The sequence below is a fragment of the Passer domesticus genome, chromosome 1, assembly GCF_036417665.1.
Source record: "Passer domesticus isolate bPasDom1 chromosome 1, bPasDom1.hap1, whole genome shotgun sequence".
Lineage (NCBI taxonomy): Eukaryota > Metazoa > Chordata > Aves > Passeriformes > Passeridae > Passer > Passer domesticus.
In genome coordinates, this window is record NC_087474.1 from 116,088,970 (window position 1) to 116,102,095 (window position 13,126).

General features: G+C 40.4%; 1 protein-coding gene and 1 long non-coding RNA gene across 13 annotated transcripts in view; one reads left to right on the forward strand and one right to left on the reverse strand.

The window, feature by feature from the left end:
• The window catches only part of LOC135309678 (uncharacterized), a 38,187-nt gene that overhangs the window by 20,575 nt on the left and 4,486 nt on the right, over window positions 1-13,126 (forward strand). The gene's annotated exons all lie outside the window — the stretch shown is intronic.
• The window catches only part of CHST9 (carbohydrate sulfotransferase 9), a 93,375-nt gene that overhangs the window by 3,341 nt on the left and 76,908 nt on the right, over window positions 1-13,126 (reverse strand). The window lies entirely within an intron of this gene.

Genomic DNA, 13,126 nt, shown 5'->3' on the forward strand with positions numbered 1-13,126 from the left:
GTAGTAAATCAGGGTATGACTATGAGCCCAGTGGGAGTTTCAGCATCACAGTGAATGGCAAAGTGCCATTCTTGCAACTGCAGAACCACAGACTTACAAATAATTTAAATGTTTTTACCTTAAAAGGGAAACCTGGAACTTAAAAAGGTGAGATGAAAAATACACGATACTCAGAAACCAACTACACAATACAAGGCCCAACAGAAGTAGGAATAAAATTGTGACAATGCTAAAGTAACTAAAGGTTGTAAGTTCATCAGTGCAACTCTGGTGATTTTGAAAATTTAGAAGACAGTCTCCAATGATACATGGCTGTACTGGTGTTCCCCACTGCAGAGAAAACTCAGGAGAGGGTAATACCTTCCTATTGTATGTCACCTGAATTTAGCAGCTCATTTCTGTCCAAAGAAACTTAAACCATCTGAATTTCAGACCAAAGCCAATAAAATGAGCCCTATACTTCAGAGGAAAGTTCAGCCTTCTCAAGCAATCCTGTCATCCTGAACTAGTGGAAGATGCCCTAGTTCCTCTAGAACAGGAGGGGAAAAGACAGACTGAAAGGTGTGTGTGGTCTTGATTTTGTTCCATTTCAGAGTCTGCCTGGGATCCAGGGCAAGCCTTGAGGGTAACCCAAGATCGTACCAGAGGAGGATTGTATTTTAGTTGCAGAAACTGTGAATGCAGCTGTAGGAATCCCTGCTAAAAGATTTTTGTGGGATTCAAAACTTCAGAGAAGGATGGACACAACTATTCAGAGAAATCTCAGTACCAATGTAAAGGAATGACTTATGCATAGTTGGAGGCAATTGGAAGGGGCTCCTTTCCTCATGAGATGAGACAAAAGGAGAAAGAATCACTTAGCAAAAAAGGACCAAACAGAAAGCAAAATAAAAAAATAATCCCCAAAAGAAAACCAAAGCCAAACAAAAAACCCCACAGGCCTACCCCTCCCTCCCTCCCTAAGCCAATAAAAAACCCCAAACAAAACCCCAAAACTCTAGGGCCAAAGAAATGATACAGGAAGATCTGAGGACCAAGAAGTTATCTGAATCTGTAAAATATTATTAGCTTCTTTCCTCTTCCCCTTCTCTCTGAGACTTTACTTATCCCAGTTATGTTGGCTAATATGTTTTTATGGTCTCCATGAGGAAGAGTGTCCTTGCAGTAAATGCTGGCTGTAACTTGCTCTAAGAATAGGAACAGATAGTGATATTTTCCAAAGGCATAAATGGCTGCTACATGGCCATGGAAGTTTTCTAGCTCCAAATAAATAAATAAATAAAACCCAAAACCAACAACAACAACAAACAACCCAAAAAACCCCCCAACTCCCCCCCCCCCAAAAAAAACAAAACAACAAAGAAAGAGATCAAACCTTTCTATACACTTGCCTGAGTAACTAGGTTAGTACCTAATGAAGGTAAGATGAATGAGAAGATGAAACAAGCTTTATTTGTGATGAGAAATATTTAACTAGACAGTTTTCTTAGGAAACTAAGAGAAATTGTTTAATAGATAGTGCCATGTTCCTTAAGCAAAGCTGCCTGACAGTCTGACACTTATCTGCATGAAAGAGCTGAAAGCCACATACACTGAAAGGATCTAAATATTTTATGACACCAGTCTTACATAAAGAGAGCTGCCTTCTTTGGCTTGCTCTTGGTGTCAGTGATGCTTTGTTGTGCATTTTATGACACTTTAAAGATCTGAACATCTCTATGTTATATAATTTTTTTTTCACACAACAATAACAGGTAAACAAAAACTTGCAAAACCAAACCAAACACTTTTAAAAAACATCCATGTCCATATATCTACATTCCTAACAGTCCATCCCACAAGCTGTTGAGCACTGTTGTTCTGAAAAACACCTGAACATACACCAACAACAGGCAGCATGCAGGCAGTGTCAGACACTGACTCTGGATCCAGATCTTCCCATGCAGACATCCCTTACCAAACTCCTTGAGCCAAGTGTCCAAGGACAGGAACATCCATTTATGTCTTTTCAAAGAGCTGCTAAGTTTGGGAACCAGCTGCTTGGCATGGGACATGAACTCTGTGGTTACCTTGGAAAGATGCAAGCTGTCCTTAAGACATGCTGACAACCTATGCAGCAGGCTGCATACATTTAGTCTGAGAATTAAAACCCAGGGAAGTGTTGTACCTTTGCCAGTAATTGTGCAAACTGTCCTCTGTTTGCATGAACACATTTGAAAGAAAGTTAAGAACTGACCACGAGCCAAATTTAGAAGAGTAGAAGGCACATTGCCTCTGTCTCACTTTAGCTAGGCTGCAACTGAAGACAGATTTAAAAATGAGTTTAAATTCGAGGAAAAAATGGAATTTAATAGAGTATTTCTGTGATGTGTGGCTACTGGCAGGCAACTTGGTGAAGCTGTTGAACAAAAGACATTTTAGAGTCATTAATGGATTCATGGATTTTTTTCTTTTTTGCATTTTTATTGCTGTAGATTCCCTGCTCCTCCCCATTCAGAAAAGGATTTCTCCTCACTGTAAAAATAAGTAGCCAATACTTTTTATACACATTGAAGCTGTCTTTTCCTTTAATACTTTTGCAAGCCACTGAGGTAGAAGAGATTGACTACTGCCAAGAATGGTTAAGACTCACCCAATTATGCTTTGTGGTGATTTTACAATGCATGGGTGGGATCTCATCTAGGCAGTTTGCAATTAGAGCAACTCACCATGCAAAAAGATAATGATGTATTGGAAAGGTTGATATTCCAGGCCTGATTTACAAAGATTTAATGGCCTGCAGTGCCAACAGTGCTGTATTTCCTAAATGCCTTCGTGCTGGATATTCAGTTTTACTAACAAGAATAATAAAATTAAATAAGCCAGACAGAAAATATATCATGGAGAATAGCAAAGAAAAGAAATATTCTGTTTTCTTGTGCTTTCCTCTGCTGCCAGCTTACCAGTTTACCTAGGATCTCTTTGCAGAAAATTGACAAAGAGTAATTTAAGACAAGGTTCATTTTCCAGTTCACACTCAGACTCTAAAGTGATCAAGGAGCACATAGAGATGAGTCTCTTAATTTAGGTTTTTAGTGGAAGGCAGCTTGAATACTGGAGGACTATAAAACAAATATCCTCTTACTTGGATGGTAGGTATCTGTGAGTCTTTGAAAACTTTGGAACCAGTAGTTTCAGCCTAAAGCCTCAAGTTTTTCACATGATGGTTGGAGTGGGCTCTGAGCAAACTGATTTAGTTCAAGATGTCCCTGCTTATTGCAGGAGGATTGGACTAAGTGACCTTTGAAAGGTCCCTTCCAACTCAAACTGTTCTGTGATTCTATGATAATTTTTGGGCGCACTTAGAAGAATCTCTTGAGCAGAGGACCAGGATTGTGGCAGATAGCTTAGCCTTGGTATGCAGTTTAAACATGAGGAAAAGTTTGCATGATTCCTATTTTCAGCAAGCCAGTGAAGCCTGGATCTGTTACTACCTCACTTCAGCTGTACAAACATGAAGAACTGTACTTGTATGTGCAAGTTTTCTTAAGCCTGCCAAAAGGAGAGATTATCCTAACTTCTTTTGTGCTAGACGACTATTTGGAAAACACAATTCAGAATGATCAGACTCCTCTAATACTACTATGCTACCTGAGCTAACATGTAAATATGGTGAGAACACTCTCATATCATAGCAGTTGTTCAGTGTTGTTGGTGAGCTAAACAAACTCCCCAGGATCTCACAATGGAGAGACTATTCAGGCTGGCCACAAGTGTCAGAAAATATTTGCTGATGAGGTGCTTCACCTTCTGTGCAGTGGAGATAAAACTCTTGATTCATCACTTGTGCTTGTGTCAGCTACTCCAAAGATAATAGGCAGCACTAACCCCTCACCTCCCAGTGGAGCCATGAATTTTTGGCTTATCTAATTTATTCAGGGCATATCACTGGTGCTACGTTCCTCAAAAGCCAGAGGCAAGACCTTACTGCCACAGACACCACATTTTCCTTTGAGATATGTATCCCTAGAACACATGTACTTGTACCAAGCATCTCTAAGATTACTAAATAGGTTGAGGGGAAAAAAATAAGAAAAAAGAGTATACAAGACACTCAGAACTTCCTTTGGAGACTAAGAGGCAAACCTCATAGTTTGTAGCTGAATTACAATTAGGTTCAAAGGGGATCTTGTGAACTCTGAGCCAGACAAAAAATAGAATAACTGATCATAGTAAGAAAAAAAAATACTGCAGGTAAATGTTAATTAACAGATACCAGTAATTTTAAATGCTGCTTTTCAAAACACAGCTTTGTAAATCAGTGACTATTGCCCCTAGATCTGTTAGCAGAAAGTCCAGCATCTCATTGCACGGTGACTTGGAGTTGTGGCAACGATACAGACCAAGATAATGAAGAAGAAAAGGGCAGAGGGAAAGAGAGGTTTTTTCTTTTTATATGGTGTGGCTAAGTCTCAGTGATTGGTGTGGAAAAATCTGAAGGGAGACCTCCAGTCCAGAGATGGTTTTGGAGGAGAATAACCCAGGCCCACATGCAGTGGGGAAAGTGGAGAGGCCCAATGGGGTAAGATAAACAATAACATTATCACAAGTATAGTAGTGTATTTAATAAGGAGACAGGAGAAATCCATTTGTCTTTAGCTGAGACCTCACAGGTACCCAGCTCCTGGCTTTGCACCAGCCTCCCCTCCTCTCCCTGCCCTGTCTTGATCTACAGAAAGCACAAAGTCATGCTAATGAGGCAAGACAGTCTGCACGAGCCACTTCCACAAGCTGATTCACATGGTCAGCAACTTGGATGAAGCAAATTAAGCTCTAATTTACTTGCCAATTCTTGATCAAATTGGGAATTAACTCCCTCCTGTTTCCACCTTCACAGTCAAAGCATTTGGATTCTCCAAAGCATGCTTTGAATGGGAGGAATAAGAAAGATCAAGGCATAAATAATAGAAAGACTAGCAATAAAGATGCTATTATCATCAGAAACTAAGTTTTGTGTGACATATTAAAGATTCACCAATACAACTGCAACCAAGTATAGCAAATAAAAAAAGCGATCCTCTCCCTTATTGCTAATAAATAAATAATACTGAAGGTCACTTGACAGCAATAACAGAGTGGTTTCAGGATAGTGCAATGCTGATGCTGCTTCTCTTGCTTCCTGATAACAGTTTTATGGTGCTGGTTCTTTGCACTGTAATGTACAGACTTGAAAACAAGCACAGAGCCACTGCAGACCTGACAGCTAGTGTTTGGGCAGAGTCTACAGCCAATTTGCATGGAGTGCATGTCAGCCTAGATGTGCAGCTAAGATGCACTGGTTAATAAAAAGCAATTTTCAGGTCATGGACCTCATAACACTTGGCCATATTTAGCCCAACCTCCTTCCTACCTAGCCACACCTGTTTTGGTACAGGTAAATCTATGTGTTCAAATTGTTTAATTCTGAGCTCTGCTCTCCCCTGTATTAGTAAAACCTAAGTCAAACACTGTGGTCAGTGGCCAGAAATTTTCACCAACACTCACTCACGTTTCTGTACAGAACAGCAAAGCAATTTAAGCAGCCTGAAATTCAAAACTGACTAAACTAAGCATGCAATATTCATTTTATGAAGCACAGTGCTTCTTAACAAGTAGGTTTACCTTATGTATAGAGGGAGCTTAAGTCTCAAGATTACACTTTCAGGCAAACTCTCTGTATATTACATATTGATCTCTTATTTTAACTCATGAAATAATGCTAATGTGCCTACTTTTTCATAACTTAAAGCACAGAAGCAAACCAAATGACAGTTCCTGCTGTTGACAAATGCAATTCCCAAAATTGCTATTTTCAAGTGTATTTGAAACACTTCTTTGAAAACAAATAATGTCTCTTGCATGTTCACAACTCAAGCAAGCAGGAATTTTTGAGCACATTTCATATTTCCTAATAGATACCTATTTTCCTCTCTAAAGAAAAGGGACACCAACATTTTCTATCCAAAGAGGGGCCATGTCTCAGCCCTTGCTGGTCAACACCCAGCCTGCACAGGAGAGACCCTGTACCCATTCCTTGTCTGCATGAGTAGACATATTTTGCAGGAAGCTGACCAAACTGCTGGCGGTTAATCCTGGAGGTTAACCCTGCATGCTTAGACTGAAAATCTGGCTCCCATTTCCCAGCAAGTGCTTTGAGAATAGAGGCCTGAAATCTAATGCTCTGCTTCTGCACACAAAGCAGAATTCCTCACATTAGTGGCTGTGGCAAGATTTACAGGTTTTTTTTTTTTTTTCCTGGTAAACAGAATCCATCTCTATCTTGTTTGCAGGTAAACACACTTATCTTCCAGCATAAACAAGACATCTTGCTCTTTTAGAAATAATAAAAAAAGTTTCAAATGAAACTAAGTTCACATGAAGAATATTAATGTATATTCAGGCATGAAGAATTCAATTTCTCCCAAATTGCTTTGGAAGAGACACTAAGATCTCTAGAGGTCTCAAAGCATTTTCCCTTCAATCAAAATTAGCATTTAATTCAAATTAGATGACTTTATTGGTAAATAAAAAAGAAATAGAAATGTAAATGCATTCTAGGTAGGCAAATATCTCAAATACATGTTTGCCTGCATTTGAACACTTTTAAACAAATTTATGTGTTCATTTCTAGACAGAAAAATAATACTTGAGAATTGATTGCATTCATAAATTAGAGTGGGAAAAAACAGACTGTGAATTGACAAAGGGCATTATTCACTGTGCACTCCATCCTCACACTGACTGACCCTGTTTCACTGAATGGGGCTGTCACGTCTATCGCAGGTAAAAGAAAATACACCAGCTTATTCTGTAGCAGATTTTTGTGTGACTGTCCAGCCAATATGCATTAATATGCAAGCAGTGCCACAGCTGATCAGTGTGCCACCCAAACATGAACTAGTTCAAACACCATCCCTCCCTGAAGCACAGGAATCATAAGAGCAGCACTGTGTTTAAGGGTAGCTGCACCCACCAGAGCCACAGTGTTTGGTTTTATGCAAGTCCCTTGACCTTCACACTTCATTTTTCCAGGTCTGTAAACCAAGGAAAGATAATAATTTCCTAGCCCACGTGAATATTGTGATTCCTACTTTCTGATTAACACTGGTATAAAAACGTTGCCATTTTACAGAGCAAGAAGAGACAGAAATTTGATAACTGGGATTGCCAGACAACTTCCCAGCCCATGCTGCCCTTCATTGCTCAAACCTCTCACCATGTCTTTTAATACTTCTGTTGAGAATTCAATCTGTTGCATATTGTTATGTTTGTTTTTTTTTCCACAAAAAGAATAAGTCTTCATAAAATTCAAGATATTTTTATCTTCAGACACTGCACTTATATTCCTGTCTATACAGCCTGAGAAACGGTTTCCTTCACAAGGGACTGAGAAGGTTCTCACATAATAGCATCTGCTGTACTTATTTAAATAATAGTTTCTCCTGATTTTTTTTTTCTGAAAGTCACCACCTTGGTACTATATATTATGCACTAATCAGTGAAGGATTGTTACATTATCTGAACTCAAAGGGGGCAGAGAATCTCATCAGAAACAACCCTTATCTGCTTGGAAGAAAATGTTATGTGTAGGGAAAAATGGAACATTTTTTTCCCAACTGATTTTATCTGATAATATATCAGATTAAAAATTAAAAATTAATTTAAAAAGAAATACAACTTCTGCTTACTCATACAAAATATGCAGGGGGAGCAGGAAGGATCTCATATTCAACCAGACAGGGTTTAGAGCTGTCTACCTCAAACAAGTGAACAAGAGACAACCTACAGGACATGACCAGAGGGTCCACCAGGGGGTCCACCTGGATCAGAAAAAAGAGGAGTGGCTGGAAAGTTGTCTAGTGGAAAAGGACCTGGGGGTGTTGGTTAACAGCAGCTGGACCTGAGCCACTGTGTGTGCCCAGGTGGCCAAGAAGGTCAATGGAATCTTGGTTTGTACCAAAAATTGTATGGCCAACGGGACTAGGAAAGGGTTTGTCCCTCTGTACTCAGCACTGGTGAGGCCACACTTCAAGCATGGAGCAAGGAAGATTTCCCTTGGTGGAGAAGGATCAGCTTAGGGAATATTGAAACAAACTAGACAGAAACAAGTCCTTATGGAACAGAAACAAGGATCAATGGAATGCATTCATGAGTGTTGAAAGAGCTGGAGGAAGTCACTGTGATCCAATTCTTGATTATCTTTGAAAGATCATGGTGACTGGGGAAGGTTTCCTGAGGACTGGAAAAAAGCAAACATCACTCCTCTCTTTAAGGTTGGATAGCAAGGAAATTACAAGCTGATCAGCTTTGCCTCATTACCTGGGAGCATGACGGAGCAAGGGACTACTCCTCCCCAGGTGCATTTCACCTTGATGAACTTCATGAGATTACTGTTGGTCCATTTCTCCACCCTGTTGAAGCCCCTCTGAATGGCAGCACAACCCTCTGTTGTATCAGCAATTCCTCAGCTCAGTTTTGCATCCTGTGACAACTAGGAAGTTGTACACTCCATCCCATCATCCTAGTATGTAGTGAAGAAGTTAAATGGTATTTATTCATCTGTGACCCCTGGAGTACTCCACTGGTGACTGTCCTCCAGCTAAATCTCATGTTGCATGGATTTATGAAGGGAAAATTGAGCCTGACCAGTCTAATAGCCCTGTACAAGGAGATGACTGAATCAGTGGCAAGGGGAGAGTACTGGATCTTGTTTATCACAAATTCACTATGGCTTTTGGCACTCCTACAACAGCTTCATGAAGTACAGGTTACGTGAGTGCTCAGTGAGTTGGACTGCAAACTTAAGCTCAAACAGTTGTGCACAAAATGCAGCTGGAGGCAGTTCACTACTGCCCCAAGGTTGATGGTGGGTCCAAAAGTGTCCCACATCTTTATTACTGACCTGGATGATGAGACAGAACATACCCTCACCAATCTGCAGGCAATACAAAATTGGGAGGAGTGGCTGATACACCAGAGGGTTGTGCTGCCATTCACAAGGATGTCAACAGACTTGAGAAATGGCTAAACAGGAATTTCATGAGGTCTGACAAAATGGAATGCGAAATCCCGCAGCTGGGGAAGAACAACCCCAGGAACCAGAACAGGCTGGGGGCTGCAGGGTGGGAAAGCAGCTTTGTAGGAATGGACCTGAGGGTACTGGAAAGGAAACTGCCTGTGAGCCAGCAATGTGCTCTCAAAGTAAAAAAGGCCAACATCCTCCTGGGCTGCATTAGGCAGAGCAATTCCAGCAGATCAGGAGAGGTGATCCTTCACATTTGCTCAGTCCTGGTGAGACACTGGGAGTGCTGTGTGCAGTTCTGGACTTCCCAGTGGAGGAGATGTGGGCATACTGGAAGGCATCCATTGTATAAATGGACATGGAGGTAGACATGCTGGAGTGAGTTCAGGGGCAACAAGGTATTTAAAGGTTAGGAGCATGTGACATACAAGCAGCAGCCAAGAGAGCAGGTGCTGTTGAGGCTGGAGAAGAGGAGGCTTGGAGAGATCTTATCAATGTATATAACCTGGGAGGGAAGAAGTGGGTGGAGTAAAAATGATGGTGCCAGGCTCCTCTCAGAGGTAACCAATGACAGGACAGGAAGAAGTAGGCACTAAGTGAAACACAAGGAAATCCATATAAATATAACAAAATACGTTTCTACTGCGTGACTATCAAGCACAGGCATCCAGGAATATCCAGGAACAGAAAAACCAGCCAGATGCGATCCCAAGCAACCTGCTCTATGAGTGAGGGGGTCAAACAAGATGATCTCCAGAGATGCCTTCCAGCCTCAACCTTAGGTGATTCTATAAAGCACATGAGGGTGAAACAATAGTTCAGTTTGTTTAGTGGGCTAAATGCATTAGCTCTCTCATAGATTTTCAAACTCTTTATTTTGGGGGAATAAAGTACGTAACGCTGAGAAATATGATCCCAAACTGGGAAAACAGAAGGAAGTGCCATACCTATCAGATAACCTCAAAGTGGCAGGACTTGGAAGCTGGCATAAATGGACTGAAGTTTTTTTTAGCTAGGTCATTTGAGATGATGAAGGGGATAGAGGAGAAAACTGGAGTAAACTACAGCAGTGCACAAGGGCAACCAAGAAGTTTGAACTGTGAAGTTTTCAATCATGTTAATAGAGATTTATTACACCATGTGCCTAAAGCAATCTTCAGGTCATAAGCTATTCCTTATCATGGTCTGTGCAACAAACTTATGTTGTCATTTAACAGAGGTTTGAGTTATCTTTGACTTCTTTTCTTTGGCACAAGGTGTGCACATACTGACAGTATGTCAGAGTTGCAGTAACCTGTGGTCCAACCCCAGCTCTAGCAAGTACATTGCCTCATCATTATCCTTTCTGCATTCCTGCTTTGCAGCCCCACGTGCAGAAAGGGGAATACTCCCTGACTGAGGGATGGATGTGCCACTTCAAGAGAGTCTGCCTTGACAAAAACTCCTCAGTGACAAAACAGAGGGAGAGATATTGAGCCTCCCAACCTGACCTGCAGTTTCACTGCAGAAGGGACAGGGTCAAGTCTGAGCTCAAACACAACTGGAATTTTAAACCAAAAGTCTGACTCTGCAAGCAACTTCAACCTCCAAATGCAATTACACATATTGTCAGTCCTTCAGATTCAGAGGCACTGGACATAATTGTATGTAGGAGTGTATATTAAGACCACAACACAAGCAAATATGAGTGTTAAGGATGAAACATAAAGGATTTCCCCAGACAAATTTTGATTGGTAGTCTGTAATGTGTTGTTTTGCCAATATTATTACATAGAAACACAAGGTTTTTTCTTGTTTTCTTCCATTTTCCTCAGCAGTCATTAATATGCTACAGTTAACAGCCTGTACATTGATGCCAGGACTTACCCTTGAAGTTGCAAAAGTAGTTAAAAAAAGGTATTGAAAAGCAGAGTGTGTACTACATCTGGTTGAGTGCTGGTGGTAGATGGCCACTGCTGTCAAATGAACATACATATGTTCATACATAAATGACAAAAATGGTGTTTGAGGAAAACCAGCAGATGCCTTGTGATTAAAGGGAACAAAAGCTAGTGAAGATGACAGCTGTAGTGAAAGGTTTCTGGAAGCAGATACTCCCTTAGTGTTTTGTCTATGTCATGTTTCACTAAACTTTGCTTAAGCTTTAGAAGAGCTAAGAACCACGCAGAAACCAACAGTGGTCTTCAAGATTAGAGAGGTCCCAGGTGCACACAGTCCAGGGTTTGCCCAGCAGGAGATCACTGGGACAGCAGCTTTATCATTTCTCCATCCCCTCTCTGTTTCACTCACCTCTCAACAAGATATTTCCTGCTATTTGCCCCTTTGCACTCCTGCTCCTTTCAAGTCGTAACATCATCCATCTTCTGCAGAGAGCTTCTCCCTCACTTAAATTTCTGGCAGCCAGTTTAACTTACTGTTGCTGAACTGAACTTAAAGGGGACTAAAGAATCTTACCCTGCATATAAAATTTTAACTTCAGTATTGAAAATAAAAAGAATCCTTCCATTACAGATATTCCATTATGATCAACACAGTTTAAATATTGCTGTTGAAGAAATACAAGTACAAATCAAATATGAAGTACTTATATAATTGTGCCCTAAATGACAGACTTGAAAATTAAATTGATTTATTTTCTGAAACACTTTTGATTCTTGGAAATCCAAAGGAAATTCAGCTGGAATGGGACATCACCAGCTGAAGTAGTACCCATTTAAATGGGAATGTCCACAAATCGACTTTTCACAGCTTTATTTAGATACATTCAGCATATCAAGACAACATAATATTTTTCAAAAATGAGATATTCTTAGGTTAACTGTAGAAAGACAGAGCAGGTGAACCATTCAGTGAAGGCAAGACAGTGGCCTGCAAGAAAAGACCAAGGCTGGTCACACAAAGTACAGCACATGATCCACCCTTTGAAAACGTGGCAAGGTTTTTTTTTATCACAATACATTCTTCCTCAGAAAAGGGCAATGGCATGCATCGAGCAGATTTTGTAACGCATAAAAATGTGCAGAATTAGGTCTCCAATCAACCATTCACACATTGCCAATGTTGCTTCAAGTTGTGGTTTAAAAATACAAGTGCCCCCCCTTCTGGCCAACAGAGACTCCCAAAAGTGGCTTTGCAGGAGATTTCAGGCTAATTTTAAAATGCAGTTTCAGTTATAAAAGTTAATTAGACTTGTTCTAGGATATAAACTCTCAGTCAAAGCACACAACTCCCATTAAATTCCAAAATATTTCTACAGTTATTTTTAAGAAGTGAAGGATTTCCTATGTTTATGCAATGCCATGTTCTGGACTAGATATCTATCCATCAGTTTCTCAATAATGAGGATGTTGTAAAAGCTCTGAATATTGCATTGTGCCAGAGGACCAGGCTTCCCATAAGTGTCCAGACATGCAAGGGTTTACTTGGTGTTGAATGGTGCCAGCCCAGGCCACTGAAAGTGACACACTGACATCTGTGCCATGCTCAGCCATGGCAGGGGACTTGCTGTTAGACCAAACTAGGCTGCTTTAGGTGGTCAGTCCCCTGTCAGGTTAGTCCTTCACTTTGGTGATCAGTTCCTAGGTAACTGTGATGTAATTACTCCAATGCCTTGATATACAGCTTAGAAGGAAGATGGCTTAAGGGAGGGTAATTGCTGGACTGCAAATATTTTAATGACTGCTTTTTAAGTGGCATTTTTAAATCTCACAAACAATCCAGATGCCCATTTATATGCCATCTGGACAACAGTATTCAGCAAGAGAACAAGAAGCCAAAGAATGACAAGCAAGCACACTGCTTCTGTGGAGTTGGGTCCTTTCAATGCACAAGGGCATGCCACTGAGGAAAGCAAACTATGGGTTTTCTCCTCTCTTTCTGATTAGAGTTTTTTTCAGTTTAGTTCCTGTATGCTTTTCTTGATGTTGAAATGACAAATTACAATATATAAAGGTTTTTTTCATAAGTAATTACTCTTGATACAGTAATAAAGACAGGATTGAAAACTCCTCTGCAAACAATGTCACAGTTTAGTGCAGCCTCAATGAAAATTCATGGCAGAAATAATCTAAGAAACACTGAAATACA